This window comes from Neomonachus schauinslandi, chromosome 8 (assembly GCF_002201575.2).
Source record: "Neomonachus schauinslandi chromosome 8, ASM220157v2, whole genome shotgun sequence".
Taxonomy (NCBI): domain Eukaryota; kingdom Metazoa; phylum Chordata; class Mammalia; order Carnivora; family Phocidae; genus Neomonachus; species Neomonachus schauinslandi.
The window spans coordinates 82,658,924-82,675,636 of NC_058410.1; the positions used below are offsets into that span (position 1 = coordinate 82,658,924).

Sequence of the window (16,713 nt, forward strand, 5' to 3'; positions counted from 1 at the left end):
ACTTGCGAATATTTAAAAAGTATTTACCACAATGAGCAAGACAGACATGGTCCTGGTCCTCCTGGAAGCCACATGTGTCTATCCTACAGGAACAGACCGACACCAGAGCAGAGCACAATACAGAGCAGGGGGTAAGCAAGTGGCCTCTGGAATTAGACTCCACCAGTTCTATACTCAATCAACCATGTACTAGCCCCATCCTTGAAAAAGTTACTTGATTATCGGGGTTCGATTTTTTCATCCATAAAATGAGCATGTTAATAATAGTACCAATCTCATAAGGTGGTCATGAAGAATAAGTATGTTGATACCTAGAAAGTGTACGTACAGAGCAGTGTCTGGCACGTAGGAAACACTTGATAAATGTAAATCATTGTAGCGCCAGAAAACTTGGAAGAGATACCCGCTGGGGATGTCTTGGATTGGATGACCCTCTACAGCAGGGTCTTCCAATTTTTATAATGGAGCACTCAGTCAATCAGAACACATCACCAATGTCACATTAGATTATAAAGTCATATACATGCACTTTTCTCAACCAAAATATTAAATATTAGAAAACCTTGGGGCTCCTGGGTGGCTCAGTCGTTGAGCGTCTGCCTTCAGCTCAGGTAGTGATCCCAGGGTCCTGGGATCGAGCCCCGCATCGGGCTCCCTGCTCAGCGGGGAGCCTGCTTCTCCCTCTCCCACTCCCCCTGCTTGTGTTCCCTCTCTCGCTCTCTCTGTCAAATAAATAAATAAAATCTTTAAAAAAAAAACTTAATTTCTTAGTTTTGCTCAAGAAAATAATAGAAATAAAAGCTAGTACGTTTTCTGCCTACACCCTTACAAATGGTCTTGCACAATACCCAATGTGTGCACACCCACCTGAAGACCACTGCCCCAGTGGGCCTCAGTGAAATACAAATATGTTTTCAGCAGCAGATAAGCAATTCATCAAAATCTCTTATCACCTAGCACAGATTAGTTTATCCAATAACTGTCACCATAGGAAGCAAAGAGGAGGACTCTTAAATAATAGGACATTAGACAAAAAGTGTCTTGAAAAGGTGAAGAAAGAGAAACACCTGAACAAAAACAGTGCAACATGAAAGGGCTGCAATAAGAACAGGGCAGAGCCCAGCTCACAGGGATCAGGAGAAGGCTCCTAGAGAAAACGATGCCAGAAGTCTAGGACTATAGAATAAGGAAAAATTAGCCAGATGAAAAAGTAAGGGAAGAGTTTCTACGCAGAGCAGCAGGAAATGCAAAAGAGTGGAGCTCAGCATGAGTCTACAGAAGCAAAGAGCGGGCAGGAAGAGGACTGTAGAGATGAGGCTGGACCAGATCCTGAAAGGTCTTTTACACAGAGTGAGTCCTGGCCAGGATCATCCCAGGTTATGCTGCTATCCCAGCATCCTGATGTAGCATTTGTCCTGAATCTTTTTGGTTTAGTAAAATACTGATATGAGATGGGTTTAATTTGCACAAGATTTAACTTTGAAATATTGTAATCATGCTCTGGTAATATCTTAACTTGTGGGAAGAAACTGCTCCCCATTAAGTTCTTCTTTTTAATGGGGTAGGCGTATTCTATACTGAACTGAAGTGAAATTTGAGAAGCCCTATGATATTGCAGCAACGAAACTTCGTGAAACCTTCAAAAGAACCATAAATACAGACAATTTACTTGACAAGTTCTGTGTTGTAAAAATATTTGTTGAAGGGAGTCATAGTACTCTCCAGGCAAAAAGACAAACCCTGTAAAATATCTGGACTGAAACATTTAAATAGCTCAGTATGGGGGAGTAGATGAAAGAATTGAAAATATCCTCCATAGAGCAGCTCTATGATCTTAACACGTACCTCAACATATGTGAAGAGAGTGTGTTCTCAATTAAAAATATACCAACAATGAATATACGGAATTTAAAAAAACAATACCATTTACATTAGCATCCTCCCGCCCCAAAAAATACTTAGGTATAAATCTAATGAAATGTGTACAAGATCTATATGAAGAAACTACAAAACTCTGATAAATGAAATCAAGGAAGGATTAAATAAATGAAGAGATATTCAATGTTCATGGATAGAAAGACTCAATAGTGTCAAGACATCAGTTCTTCCCAACTTGATCAATGCAATCCTAATAAAAATCCCAGAAAGTTATTTTATGAACATCAACAAACTGATTCTAAAGTTTATATGGAGAGGCAAAAGACCCAGAATAACCATCACAATACTGAAGGAGAACAAAGCTGGAAGACCGGTGCTACCAACTCCAAGACTTACTGCAAAGCTACAGTAATCAAGGCAATGTGGTACTGGCAAAAGAATAGACAAACTGATCAATGGAACAGAAGAGAGAGCCCAGAAATGGACCCTTACTAATATGGTCGAATGATCTTTGGCAAATGAGCAAAAGCAATGCAATGGAACAAAGATAGTCTCTTCAACAAATAATGCTGGAACAATGGACATCCACATGCAAAAAAGTGAATCTAGACACAGACCTCACCCCCTTCAGAAACACTGACTCAAAATGGATCATAGACTTAAATATAAAATGCAAAACTATAAAACTCCTAGAATATAACATAGGAGAAAACCTAGATGACCTTGGTCTTTTTAAGATACAATCCATTAAAGAAATAATTCAGGGGCACCTAGGTGGCTCAGTCAGTTAAGCATCTGCCTTCAGCTCAGGACCTGGGATTAAGTCCCATGTCAGGCTCCCTGCTCAGTGGAGGGGAGGGTGGGGGTGTCCTGCTTCTTCCTTCCCCCCCCCACTCATGCTCTCTCTCTCTCTCAAATAAATAAATAAAATCTTTTAAAAAAAGAATTCATAGCTGGACTTCGTCAAAATTAAAAACTTCTGCTATGCAAAAACAATGTCAAGAGAATGAGAAGAAAAGCCACAAATTGGGAAAAAATATTTGCAAAAGACACATCTGATAGAGGACTATAGTCCAAAATCTACAAAGAACTCTTAAAACTCAACAAGAAAATAACTTACTAAAAAATGGGCCAAAGTCATTAACAAACAACTCGGCAAAGGATACACAGACGGCAAATAAGCATAATAAAAGATGCTCCACATCATAGGGAAATGCAGATTAAACAATAAGATACCAAGACACTGGTATCAGCCACTGACAACATCAAATGCTGGCCAGGATGTGGAGCAATAAGAACTCTCACATACTGCTGGTATGCAATGCAAAATGGTACAGCCACTTGGGAAGACAGTTTAGCAATTTCTTAAAAAACTAAACATGATAACAATAAAAAATTTAAAAAAAAAAAACTAAACATGATCTTACCATACAATCCAGCAATTACACTTCTTGGTACTTACTCAAAAGAGCTGAAAATTTATGACCACACAAAAATCTGCACGCAGATATTTACAGCAGCTTTATTCATAATTGCCAAAGCTTGGAAGCAACCAAGTTTCCTTCAGTCAGTGAATGAATAAATAAACTGTGATACATCTAGACAATGGAATATTATTCAGCTCTAATCAGAAGAAATGAGCTATCAAGCCATGAAAAGACACACAGAGGAACCTTAAATGTATATTGCGAAGTGAAAGAAGCCAGTCTGAAAAGGCTACATACTGCATGATTCCAAATAAATGACATTCTGGAAAAAAAAGCGAAACTATGGATACGATAAAAAGATCAGGTTGCTGCGAGGTGGCATGGTGAGATGAATAGGCAGAGAACAGAGGGTTTTCAGGGTAGTGAAAATACTCTGTACGGTATTATAATAATGGTTATATGTCGTTATACATTTGCCAAAACCCATGGAATATACAACACCAAGAGTGAACCCTAGTGAAAACGATGGACCTTGGTTGATCATGATGTGTTCATTCTTGCTAAAAAGAAAAAAGGTACCATTCTGGTTAGTGATGTTGATAACAGGGGAGGCTGGACATGTATGAGGACAGGGATAATATGGGAAATTTGCAAAAAAAAAAAAAAAAAAAGCCTTTATTTGAATGTTCAAATCGTCTGATCATTCCATTATATATGTTTATAATATATTTATATACATAATATATATGATATAATATACATATTTATATATTATGTTATATATAAATAATATAAATAAAAGATTATGCTGCTCTATAATTAAACAGATGACTAAATGAGGGAGAAGAAAAAGTTCTTCTTTACCATAGAATTCCAACTAGTAAATATAGAAGGAATCATGGAATTAGGAAATTTCACAACTATCATGGTAATAACTGATTCAAGCAATAATCATTAATCTTGTGTGTACAAACTGGGTGAGTGAGACTTGTGAGAAATAATGAACTATTGTTGTTTTAAACCGCTAGGTTTGGGGGTGGTTCACCCACAGAAACGGATGACTAGAACACTTTTTTTTTTTTTTTTTTTTTTTTTTTTTTTTTTTTTTTAAATTTTTTTTTTTTTTTTTTGAGACAGAGAGAATGAGAGACAGAGAGCATGAGAGGAGGAGGGTCAGAGGGAGAAGCAGACTCCCTGCCGAGCAGGGAGCCCGATGCGGGACTCGATCCCGGGACTCCAGGATCATGACCTGAGCCGAAGGCAGTCGCCTAACCAACTGAGCCACCCAGGCGCCCCAAACACTTTTTTTTTTTAAAGATTTTATTTATTTATTTGAGAGAGAGAATGAGAGAGAGAGAGAGCACATGAGAGGGGGGAGGGTCAGAAGGAGAAGCAGACTCCCCGCTGAGCAGGGAGCCTGATGTGGGACTCGATCCCGGGACTCCAGGATCATGACCTGAGCTGAAGGCAGCCGCTCAACCAACTGAGCCACCCAGGCGCCCTAGAACACTCTTGAAATAAACAGATTAACTAGCAAACCTCTAAAGGTGCACAGTGCAGCACAATAACCTCTAGCCACAGCGGCTGTTGAAATGAGCAACTTGGGGTGCCTGGGTGGCTCAGTCGTTAAGCGTCTGCCTTCGGCTCGGGTCATGATCCCAAGGTCCTGGGATTGAGCCCCGCATCGGGCTCCCTGCTCGGCGGGAAGCCTGCTTCTCCCTCTCCCACTCCCCCACTGCTTGTGTTCCCTCTCTCGCTGTCTCTCACTCTGTCAAATAAATAAATAAAATCTTTAAAAAAAAAAAAAAAGAAATGAGCAACTGAAATGTGCTACAAATGCAAAATACACCCCATATTTCTAAGACTTAAAAAAGCAAAAAGAATGTGAACTATCTCAGCAATAATTTTATAGTGAGTACATGTTGAACTGGTAATATTTACGAATTATTGGATTAAATTAAGTATATTATTAAAATTAATTTTATCCAGATTTTCCTTACCTTTTTTGAAAGATTTTATTTTTAAGTAATCTCTACACCCAACATGGGGCTTAAACCCACAACCCCAAGATCAAGAGTCACATGATCCACTGACTGAGCCAGCCAGGCACCCCCATTTTTTTTTCAAAGATTTTATTTATTTATGCCAGACAGACAGAGAGAGAGAGAGCACTCAAGCAAGCGTGGGGCGGGGGTGGGGGGAGGTCTGCACAGGGAGAGGGACAAGCCGACTCCATGCTGAGCACAGAGCTCATCGTGTGGCTCAATCTCGGGACCCTGAGATCATACTGACCTGAGCCAAAACCAAGAATCGATGCTTAACCAACTGAGCACCCAGGTGCCCCTATTTTTTACTTTTTTATTTTGGTTACCGGAAAATGTCTTATTACATATGTGGACATATGTGGTAGAACCATACTTCCATTGGATAATGTTAGTCTAGAGGATGGAAGACTCACATTTCTGCTTAGAAGCAATAAAACAATCAACTAGATCTGATTGCCTACAATTTTTAAATTTGGTGAATAAAATAATAATACATACTATTTATAGTGTTATAAAAGCATTACATATATTAACTGATCTAATCCACATCACAATCCTATTAAGTATTACTTTCCTTATTTTACAAATGAGAACCCTGAGTCACAGAGACATTAAGTGACCTGCCCAAGGTCACACACAGAAAAGAAGTAACAGAGCCAAGATTCTAACCCAGGCACCCCGGCTCTTGGGTCTGAGCTGTAAACTGCCACTCCATGCTGCCTCTCAGCACAAGAACAGCAGCTGTACCTCTGCACGTTTCCCCTACATACCCTTGCTTATTGCATAAGTTCCCCCAGCCTAGAGAGCCTCTTTGTGCATGTTATCACCACTCCGTCACAGAGGTTCACAACTTATCTCAGGACTCCTCTCCTCAGCTCTATGCTAGTCATCAGAGAACCTAGGGATTCTTCTTTATCCATGTTTCTCCCAACCTTCAGAGTTCTGCTATAAGCGCTGCAATAGCAGAACTAATTTTAAAACAATTCGCCTTATACAAAAACTTCTGAAAAGGATATAAAACTCGAAAATTTCCCAATTCTCTTATCGCTTCTTCATACTACAGTTTTGACACATTTAAAGTTAATTTCAAGATCTGAAAAATCCTTAAAAATAACCATATTATGTCTATAGCTGGGACGCCAGGGAAGCCAGGGGTTTTGTGGGGAGTGCTCCTGTGATCAGCACCTGGAGTAGGGAAGGAAAAGGAAGGAGACAGGCCTGGGGGGGGGCGGGGGCAGAGCTGCAAAGCAGGCTCCAGACGTGTCCATAAGAGACGCTCGAAGCAGCCAAGATCTTTGAGAACTGCTCTGAACCAGGGGGACGGGGCTGGACCTTCACCCAAGGAGGGGTGCCCCTCGGGCAAGGCGGTTCTCTTTAGCAGATGCAATCCCCAAAGGGGGCTGGCTGTGAGAGTGGTCTGCGAAGCACTCCCAGGAGCTGGAGGGAACCTGTCCTTCTTCTCTGAAGGGCTCTACCTGGGTGGTACAGCACAGCATCCACCACAATATCCCACACTAGGAGAAAATGGACAAAATTAAACCGCAGAAAGCGGAGCCCCACCAAACCAGTACCCTCAATTACGGAGAGGTATTTATCTTTCATTACTTTAGGATAAATCATGGGGTTGACCCATTTTGTCAGCCCAGTGACTTGGAGGAAACAATGTGCTTCCTTTCCATCATGGCCTGACACATAGTCTATCTCCCATCACTGGCAAATTTACAAAGACTCTGTGTGTGTGTGTGTGTGTGTGTGTGTGTGTGTGTGTGTGTGTGGTCTGTGTGGTCTGTGTGGTGTGTGTGTGTGTTGGGGCAGGGGGGCTGGGGCGGGGGTATTTATTTTTATCTAAGAGACACTAAACAGGAGAAAGTTGAAAAAAAAAAAAACAGCTGTGAATCTACAATCCAAATAAATGCAGTAGGTTAATTAATCGGAGGGCAAGCATTTCAGCAACTCAAGACCAGCTACCCAGATCTGAACTGCAGGAAATCCCATTTCATAGAACTTTTTTTTTTTAATGTAGCTCTTTTGGGTCAAACCTTCGAGGGGTTTTCTCGTTAGAGAAAAACTGGAAGAGGAGGTTGACCGCATGCCTGGCTCTCGCTACTCTGACACACGACGGTGTCTGTTCACAGACCGAGGAAAAACAGAGCCAGAAACAGAAGCTGTTCCCAAAAGCGGGAGCGCTGGGGCAGAGATGTCCCACCCACCCATAATTCTTGCTAGATTCCGGGAGTGGCTTGAAGGATGTGTAGAGAAATCCAATTTAAAGCCCACTCACTGGTCTCATGTATCGTTATTAAAAGGTCAACTTTACGTACTTGACATTTTTTTCAACTTGTGTTTTCTCCAAATTTACAAACGCAGCTTGGAATGTCTTAGGCACTTACTCAGCCTTATGTGAAAGTCCTAACATTCTAGCAATAATTTACACAGCCAAAACCTAAAACTGGGAGCAGAGTGGTGGGAATGTAGATGAGGAATAGTAATCTCTTTCTGTGCTGTTGCTATGCTGAAGATTAAATAGACAGCATTTGTGACCATTTCTGCTCCCTCTGAGCAAGGGTCCACTCAGACACGGGCAACAGGCACCACCTCTGGAAACACTCACTAACTGGCACTTCTTTAAATGACGGACTAAAGATTTGCTCTGGGACGAAAAGTCCTTCTCAACATTACTGTAGATAAGTCTGTAAAACTCAAGTCATTTTTGTGTGTAACCACAGAAAGCCAATCTTAGAACCCTTTCAGATGCTTTCTCCTTCCCAACGCTGCCGAAGCCACTCAAAAGAAACCTTGTTTTAAGGCTTCACACTTGGCACAAACCGGAGAGCTGGCCGTTTGATTTACAAATAGAGTCAAGCTATTTTTAAGTTGCGTAATAAGCATACACAAAAACTAACCTTCCCTTAGCTTTTTAAACACTCTATAATGCCGTATGCTGCCTCCTCTAACATCTGTGCTCACAAAATAGCTCTGTGGAGAACTGCTGAGGGAAGGAGTGATGTGTGACTACAAATCCAACAGATCCAGAAATATTCTCTATGGGAACAAAAAAAACAGCTTTTCCACTATATGCATATAAATATATATATATGTATATGCATGTATGTATATAAATATATATGCAAATATATATACACACAATTATATATTTATATCCCTGACTTAGTATTTACTGCTTAAGTATTTTTGGTAGCTCTCTGCTATTCAGTAATATAAACTTAAGTGTATCACTTTCTTAGCTGAAAACTTGGACTTCCTTACCAAGTTACTAAATATTCTCGTATTATTCAGCATGTTCTTTGATCACAGAGAGACAAAGTGAGAATCTGTGGAAGACAAAACCTTAAAATATGTTTCTGCTTCAGTTTAATGTCACTTTAAAGCTAAGTAACTCTCTAGTGCATTCAATCTATACAAAAAGACAAGCATTTTGAGTAAAACAAAGCAAAAATATCTCCTTTGGTCCCTTACACGCTCCTTTAATTGTTTTTCTCTCCTGCCTCTCCTTATTTACAAACACCTCAATAAACAGGAGTTTCATAAATAACGTTTTGTTCCATTCAGACCACTGAGCATCAACAGGTCAAAAAAAATCTACTAAAAGTAAAATAAATACAATGGTAAAGTATAAACTAAATGTTAGGTTCAATACATATGAAAAACCAAGAGTCAAACAAGGCCCTGGGCTACTGAATGTCCAAGCATTCATGATGGCAGGGCTGGCAATTTACAGCCCACGGGCCAAAGAGGGCCCACACCTACTTTCCTACAGTTCGTGAACTAAAAATGGTTTTGCATTTTTATACAGCCGGGAAAAGAAAAAGAATAAATATTTCATGACACATGAAATATTATATGAATTCCAAATTCAGGGTCCATAAAGTTCCATGAGCACACTCATTTACTATGCACAACAAAACCATAAGGCAGCAGACCTACCATGTTTACCATCTGGCCTTCTATAGGAAAAGTTTACTGTCCCCTATGGTATGGTGCTCTTTTTAGAGAGATCTCCTCCCTTCTCAAGGGATAAGGAATAAGGTTGAAGGCCTGCTTGAGTCACAGTCAAACTGCCATTAACAGAGACCTCGCCTGATGCCACAGCTGGTGCTCACAAGGGCGGCATCAATAATAACATGGGGACGCCTGGGTGGCTCAGTCGTTAAGCGTCTGCCTTCGGCTCAGGTCATGATCCCAGGGTCCCTGGATTGAGTCCCACATCAGGCTCCCTGCTCGGCGGGAAGCCTGCTTCTCCCTCTCCTACTCCCCCTGCTTGTGTTTCTGCTCTCACTATGTCTCTCTCTGTCAAATAAATAAATAAAATCTTTAAAAAATAATAATAATAATAACATGGAATGCTAGGAGATGCTACGTACGACACAGCTGATATTCTCCAGTGCTTACCATGTGCTAGACATAATGATAAGTGTTCTAAAGCAGTGCACTAAAAAAAAAAAAGGAAAGAAATGGATAAAATTAATTTTTTTTTAAAGATTTTATTTATTTATTTGACAGAGAGATACACAGCAAGAGAGGGAACACAAGCAGGGGGAGTGGGAGAGGGAGAAGCAGGCTTCCCGCTGAGCAGGGAGCCTGATGCAGGGCTTGATCCCAGGACCCTGAGATCATGACCTGAGCCAAAGGCAGACGCTTAACAACTGAGCCACCCAGGCGCCCCTAAAATTAATTTTAATAACATATTTTATTGAACCCAATATACCCAAAATATTACCCTTGAAGATGTAATCAATATTAAAAATTTATCAGCTTAAAAAAGATTCAGTGTTGTTGCATTTTTTGGTATTAAGTATTCAAAATCCATTGTGTATTTTTTACTTGCAGCCCATCTCAATGTGTACAAGCCTCATAACAAGCACTCAAAACCCCCAGGTGTTGGGACGCCTGGGTGGCTCAGTCGGTTAAGCGTCTGCCTTCGGCTCAGGTCACGATCCCAGGGTCCTGGGATCGAGTCCCACATCGGGCTCCCTGCTCCGCGGGGAGCCTGCTTCTCCCTCTGCCTCTGTCTCTCTCTGTCTCTCATGAATAAATAAATAAAATCTTTAAAAAAAAAAAAAAACCCAGGTGGCTCATCGCTACCATATTACACAGCACAGCTCTGAAGTACTGTCTCATTTAATACTCACAACAATGCCCTAAGATAGGTACTATCATTATTGCCATCATACAAAGGAAGAAACTGAGATTAGATGAAATGAAGTGACTTGCCCAAGGCCACTTAGGTAGTAAGAGGTAGTGCTAAGGGTTCGATTCCAATGTGGTTCTAGAGCCCCCAGTCTAACTCACTGTGCCTCCCAAAATGTACAGAACAGACCTGGCTATTACTTCCAAAATATTAGTCCAAACAAAATCTCATGTTCCCTCCCTGTCCCTCCTCTGTAGCTTAGTGCACTCTCATGGTAGTATTTGAACACACCCACTCTTCTACCTTTTCTCTCTCATCCATGTTGTGATTACCTCAAGCCCCATGTAGCCCTGTAGAAGTCCATCCCTCTTCAACCCAACAGCCTCCTTTACAGCATTCATACCACACTCCCCATTTCCATGCCCATGGCAGACACAGCTAATCCATCTACTCTCTATTCCAGTGAACCCAGACTTCCTTGACACCATCAACATGGCACTCCAAGCAGCCTCTACCATCAACTTGAGATGGCACATGAAATGAAACCTACTTTGCATCCCCGTGAGGAGCCAAACATTTATGCCACCCAATACTGTGCCATATACAATTTGATGCCTAATAAATATTTGGAATTCTCAAAATAGTCATGCCCTGTCTCAACTATATTTCTGAGATTTAACAAGATTTCAGCGAAATTTAAATTTATAATACTAAATCATTTCTGCCAGCTACATTTTCATAAATGTAAATTCCCAACATTGCCCTGCCAAAAGGAAGCTACCAAGTACTCCTAAGAGAATGTATTTCTAAGCTCTTTACCATTCTGGTTTTTAGATTAATTCATGAGTCATTTCTTCAAAACTAAAGACCCAAGGACCTGCCCACTACTCCCCACCCAACTCCTGCCACCAAATTTTCTTTGGCCAATTTCACCCTCACCCTTGCGAGGGAAGAAAGTCAAGTTGTGGAATTTTCCTAAGAGAAATGAAGAACAGAACAGACAGAGCAAGACCAGAACCCACTATAATTTCCTTCTCCTCAAGTTTTGTCATTGCACCATTGGTCTGATGATCACCTTAGCCCAGACCAAGAGATAATAAATTACAATTCCACTTCTTACTCACACTGACAATCCCATGGCAATAATAAAATAACTACCCGATCCCTTCAAGCTTCAAGTGAAGCATACTACCACCATAAATACCCCTTTCTCTTCTCTATTCTCTTGTGTTCCTTCCCTTGATACCAATACAAGTATCCGCCCTTGCATTCCAACATCCCACAATCCAGCAGGGACCCATTTGGACACCACCAGGGAGTATCTCCAATTCTGTATTTCTCTCTCCAATGGGCCACTACTTGTAATGTATATCCCCACTCCCTATGAAGAGATATCAGATGTGTATAATTTAGAGGCAGGTAAATAACTATTGCAAAGTTTTCCTAAAACCGTATTCTAATTTTATTCTCCTTCTCAAGTTCATACCTCAAAATATTTCTTTCTTTTTTTTTTTAAAGATTTTATTTATTTGACAGAGAGAGACACAGTGAGAGAGGGAACACAAGCAGGGGGAGTGGGAGAGGGAGAAGCAGGCTTCCCGAGGAGCAGGGAGCCCGACGCGGGGCTCGATCCCAGGACCCTGGGATCATGACCCAAGCCGAAGGCAGACACTCAACAACTGAGCCACCCGGGTGCCCCAAAATATTTCTTTCTTTATTCATTCTCTTCAATTTCTTTCTTGCATCAAAACAAAAGGTACAAGGTTTTTGTTTTTGTTTTTTTTAAGGATTAATCCACTTACCTGTGTTCCTAATCCTGATCCCACTACTTCTTATCCATGAATTATCCACCCCTCCCTTTTGCATCAACCACTTTTACCTCTCTACTAAGCATTTTAAGAGAACATCTACCTCTCTCCTTTCAACTGTCAAACTTCAGTAAAGAGTAGTCTACACTCTTATATTTTCTCATTACCCATTTATTACTTAAAACTTGGCTTTTTTTTTTTTTTTTAAGATTTTATTTATTTATTTGACAGAGAGAGAGCAGGAACACAAGCAGGGGTAGTGGGAGAGGGAGAAGCAGGCTTCCTGCTGAGCAGGGAGCCCGATATGGGACTCGATCCCAGGACCCTGGGATCATGACCTGAGCCGAAGGCAGACGCGTAACGACTGAGCCACCCAGGCGCCCTTAAAACTTGGCTTTTGCTCCCAACATTCAACTTAAAACCATTCACTCAAGGATCACCAATGTCCTTTTCTTTGTCTTCATCTTCTCTTCTCTGACCCTCTGGGACACTCAGTTCTATCAAACTTTCCTTCTTGTAACTTTCTTCCCTTGGCTTCTGAAACATCTCACCATCTTCAATCTATCCCTGTCTCTGGCTGCTCATCGTTCGTCCATTTCATTGATTTCTTTTCCTTTTTCCAAGCTTCTGTCATCAGTCTTGTTCCATAAGCTTTGTCTCTCTTGCACATCTCATGCATTTCCACCGACTTCAAGTATTGTCTGCCTCTATGAAAACCATGCCTTAAACTCTCTCCTTAGCTACAATTTCAAAACTACCTGCTGTACATCACCATCTGGATGTCTCCCCAAACTTACATCTCAAGCAGAATGTAGCATCTTTTCAGAAAACAGACACACAAACCTCTATCCCCCCATGGCTGCCACTCCCAGCCGTCCGCTCTTTCCTCCGGCACCCCCTTCCCTCCCCTAGTATGTAAAATTACTGTTCCCACTAAATGCCAAATATGTCAGCAGGAGCGGAACATGTATGAATGGACATTTGTATAGCTCTGCATGTAAAAGGTAACAGCACCAGGCACAGGGTCACACACAAGAAGCGCTATTTACAAACCACACTGAATTTTTTATACAAACAAGAAATAAAAACTCTTCAGCCTTCTGCACTTTAAATATTATATGTTATCCTTCTGGAACCTCTGAACCTCTTCTAATCCTTCCTTCCTCTTATTCCCCACCCGCCCCCATTCATCCACAATCACATACAACAAATAATCAAGAAATAATAAATTAATGGGGGGAAATGTCATTGGGCAAACAACTAGTTTCAGCATTCTAAAGCCCTCTTAGCAACATAAAGGATCAAACAGTAACCCACCCCGAATTCTTACAAGATCTGATTTCTATTTCCACCACAACCCCTCAGTGAGTCACTGGGACAGTGACTCATTCCTTGTTAGAAAAGGAGCAGCACATGTTTAACTTGGAGTTTAAAGAATCAGTATGTTCACTTTCAGCTTCACTCAATCACTGATTCATAATCAAACCCCAAAATATGATTCTTCATCACTTAAAATGAACACCCATGCTTAGGGTTGGGGGCTGCTTGAAAGCAAATACAGAAGTCTGGGAGGGGACTTCTCTCAGCTACCATGAATCATCATAGACTTGCAAAGGCATGACTCTCACTCTCAGGCTTTCCAGCACTTTGTCAGGAGCCATTCGTGAGATACTAAAGAGTAGTCGTCCTCATTTTAATGTGGCTAAGAATCACTTGTGATGACTGCTTGAAATAAAATTTAGATTCCTAGACCTTACCCATGTTTTGAAGGGGTGGCCACAAGTCTGCCTTTTTTTTAAGATTTTACTTTTAGATAATCTCTACACCCAATGTGGGGCTTGAACCCATAACCCCAAGATCAAGAGTCACGTGCTCCCCAACTGGAGCCAGCCAGGCACCCTGAGTCCATGCTTTTAATAAGCACAACTCACACAGTGAGAAACCCAGCAACAGGATTTAGTGTTAGAAAGAACTATGAGGCTCCTAGCCCCGCCCCCGCCCCATGCAGAACCATTAGTCCATAAAGAGCAACTCCACCTTGAGCTGAAATAAGAAACTTGCACAAATATGCAGGTAAGCATTTTAAAACTCCTTAGTTAGCCTTATTTTCTTCCATATCAGAAAAATCAACATTTGCAAATATATCCTAGGTCTTACACACAGTTCTCCATATGTTAGGAAAGTTTCCTAGAGTATAACGGAAATAGCACTGGACTGCAAATTTGGGGACGTTTGCGGTTTTCAGCTCGGCTACCAATAAGTGATTTCATCTTGGGCAAATCATCAAACACCAGGCCTCAGTCTCCTCGGCCATAAATTAGGTGACTGAATTGGCTTATCTCTGAGGTCCCGTCCAGATCCAAAATTCCATAAAGCTCCAAGTAAATTGGGTGGAGAGCTAGCACTGCACTGTGATTCTTCAGATCCAGATCAGATTTCATTAGACCCAGGACTAAATCACTGCAAGCAAACGTGACAGTAATTTTAGAGGAAGATGACTGATACAACATTGCATCAATATCCCAAAATAAGGCTAACAAAATATAGGTCATGCTCTTCCAGCCAGTCTCAACCTTCAAATTCAGAACCAACAGAACCAACTTCAAATGCAGGCTTCACAATTTAGGTTGTTAACTCTGGGAAAAAAAATTTTTTTTTTCTCTCTTAGCCTCAGTTTCTTCATCTCTAAAATGAAGATAATAGTGCCTTCCTCACAAGGTTATTGAAGTATTGTACATTAAGGCCCTGGCACTATAAGGAAACTCAATCCCTTCCCAGCCCCTCCTAGTGATGTGCCTTTTATAGAGTTCCCAGTTCAAGATCACCCCAGCCGATGATTAATAATTGCCTCTGTCATGATTGTTACTATTCTTTTCTAATAACAGCTACCATTTTCTTGAAAAATTCCTATGTGTTAAGTGCTTTAAACATGTTACCTCACTTAATGCACACAACAGCCATGTAATCGCATAAGGCAGGAACCACTATTCTCCAGATAATAAAACTGAAGCCTGGTGAGATCATGACTGCCCACAGCCACACAACCACTAATGGAAGGACAATCAGGTAGCCTGGCTTCAGAGCTCAACCACATCATGACTACATTGTGGTCCTTTATCTTCCGGCCTATATATATATATATATACACATATATATCACGCACAATAGCAAAGACATGTGAATGAAGAGTCCACACCCTTTAAAAATAATTCTCACGTAACTACAAGTTCAGACTGAGTTCTATTGGCAAAGCTGCCTGTGAAAACCTGTCCCGGGAGATCTGCCCACACACTACGCTAATTAATCTACTCTCATAAAAACCATGGGACTGATTTTGATCTACAAGCCATGAAATGTACATTCAGGAGCTTTGTTTCCACCAGAAAGCCATCCAAACTGAATTGGATGTTTTTTTAAGTTTGTCAGCTAATAGCTCAAACTTAAGAAACCTTGATTTCCCACCCTTTACCGGATCAAGATGGAAAATAAAATATCCCCTCATCAATGTGAGAAAGACAGTAAAGGACAAAGAAGAATTTTTAACTCTTAAAAAATAGAAAAGTAAACACCCCATTAACTCCCAAGATTTTAGAGCAAAAAGAAAAAGCAATTATTAAAGGATATAGACACACTCACTTATAGAGTACATCTCATGCCAACGCCTCAGTGGGAAGATGGAAGCAGGCTTGGCACGATCAATAAATAAACAATGCATCCCAACCATCAGGCCCTCACCACAAGATGCCCCGCAGAGCACCCACAGCTTCTGCTGACATTTTGTTTAGGTTTTTTTCTTAAATCAGGTTTATGTGAACCAGCAACAATGAATTCATGAATGAGGGGAAAGGGTGCATTCATTATTATTTGAGGCAAATCTCACTCGAGAAACACTGAAAGTTTACACATGAACATTTCAAATTGTAGAAAGAGGAGGGGAATAAGGTAGAAATAATGATTTCAAGGACGTCAAAAATAATTCAACCATTCCATATGCCTTCACAGAGAAGATAGTTCTTATTTATGACCCCTGAATTCAAACATTCTTAAACTTTTTTTCTTGATCTGGCATGGAACTCCAGGGCAACATCTCACTAATGGAAAAGATAAAAACCAAGAAGGGAAGAAATAAGGGGACAGACTCACTCTCCACCCAACATGCAGTTTGATTTGATTTCAAATCTGATTTGATTTCAAAAGTGACTCCATCTTCTCTCCTCTGGTAATTACTACCTGCTGAACTTTTACCATGTTTGGTTAATTATGTCCACTTAACTATTTTATGCAACAGAAGACTATGAACCTAGCTCTATTCACTATAAAGGGGATGAGGGTGCTGGTGATGGTGGTGGTGGTGGTGATGAGGGTGGTGATGATGGTGGGGGGGCGTTGGTGGTGATGGTGGTGAT

The 16,713-nt window shown here is 40.9% G+C and overlaps 1 protein-coding gene across 1 annotated transcript in view; it reads right to left on the bottom strand.

The window, feature by feature from the left end:
• Positions 1–16,713, bottom strand: part of CD109 (CD109 molecule) — a 135,971-nt gene that overhangs the window by 113,372 nt on the left and 5,886 nt on the right. The window lies entirely within an intron of this gene.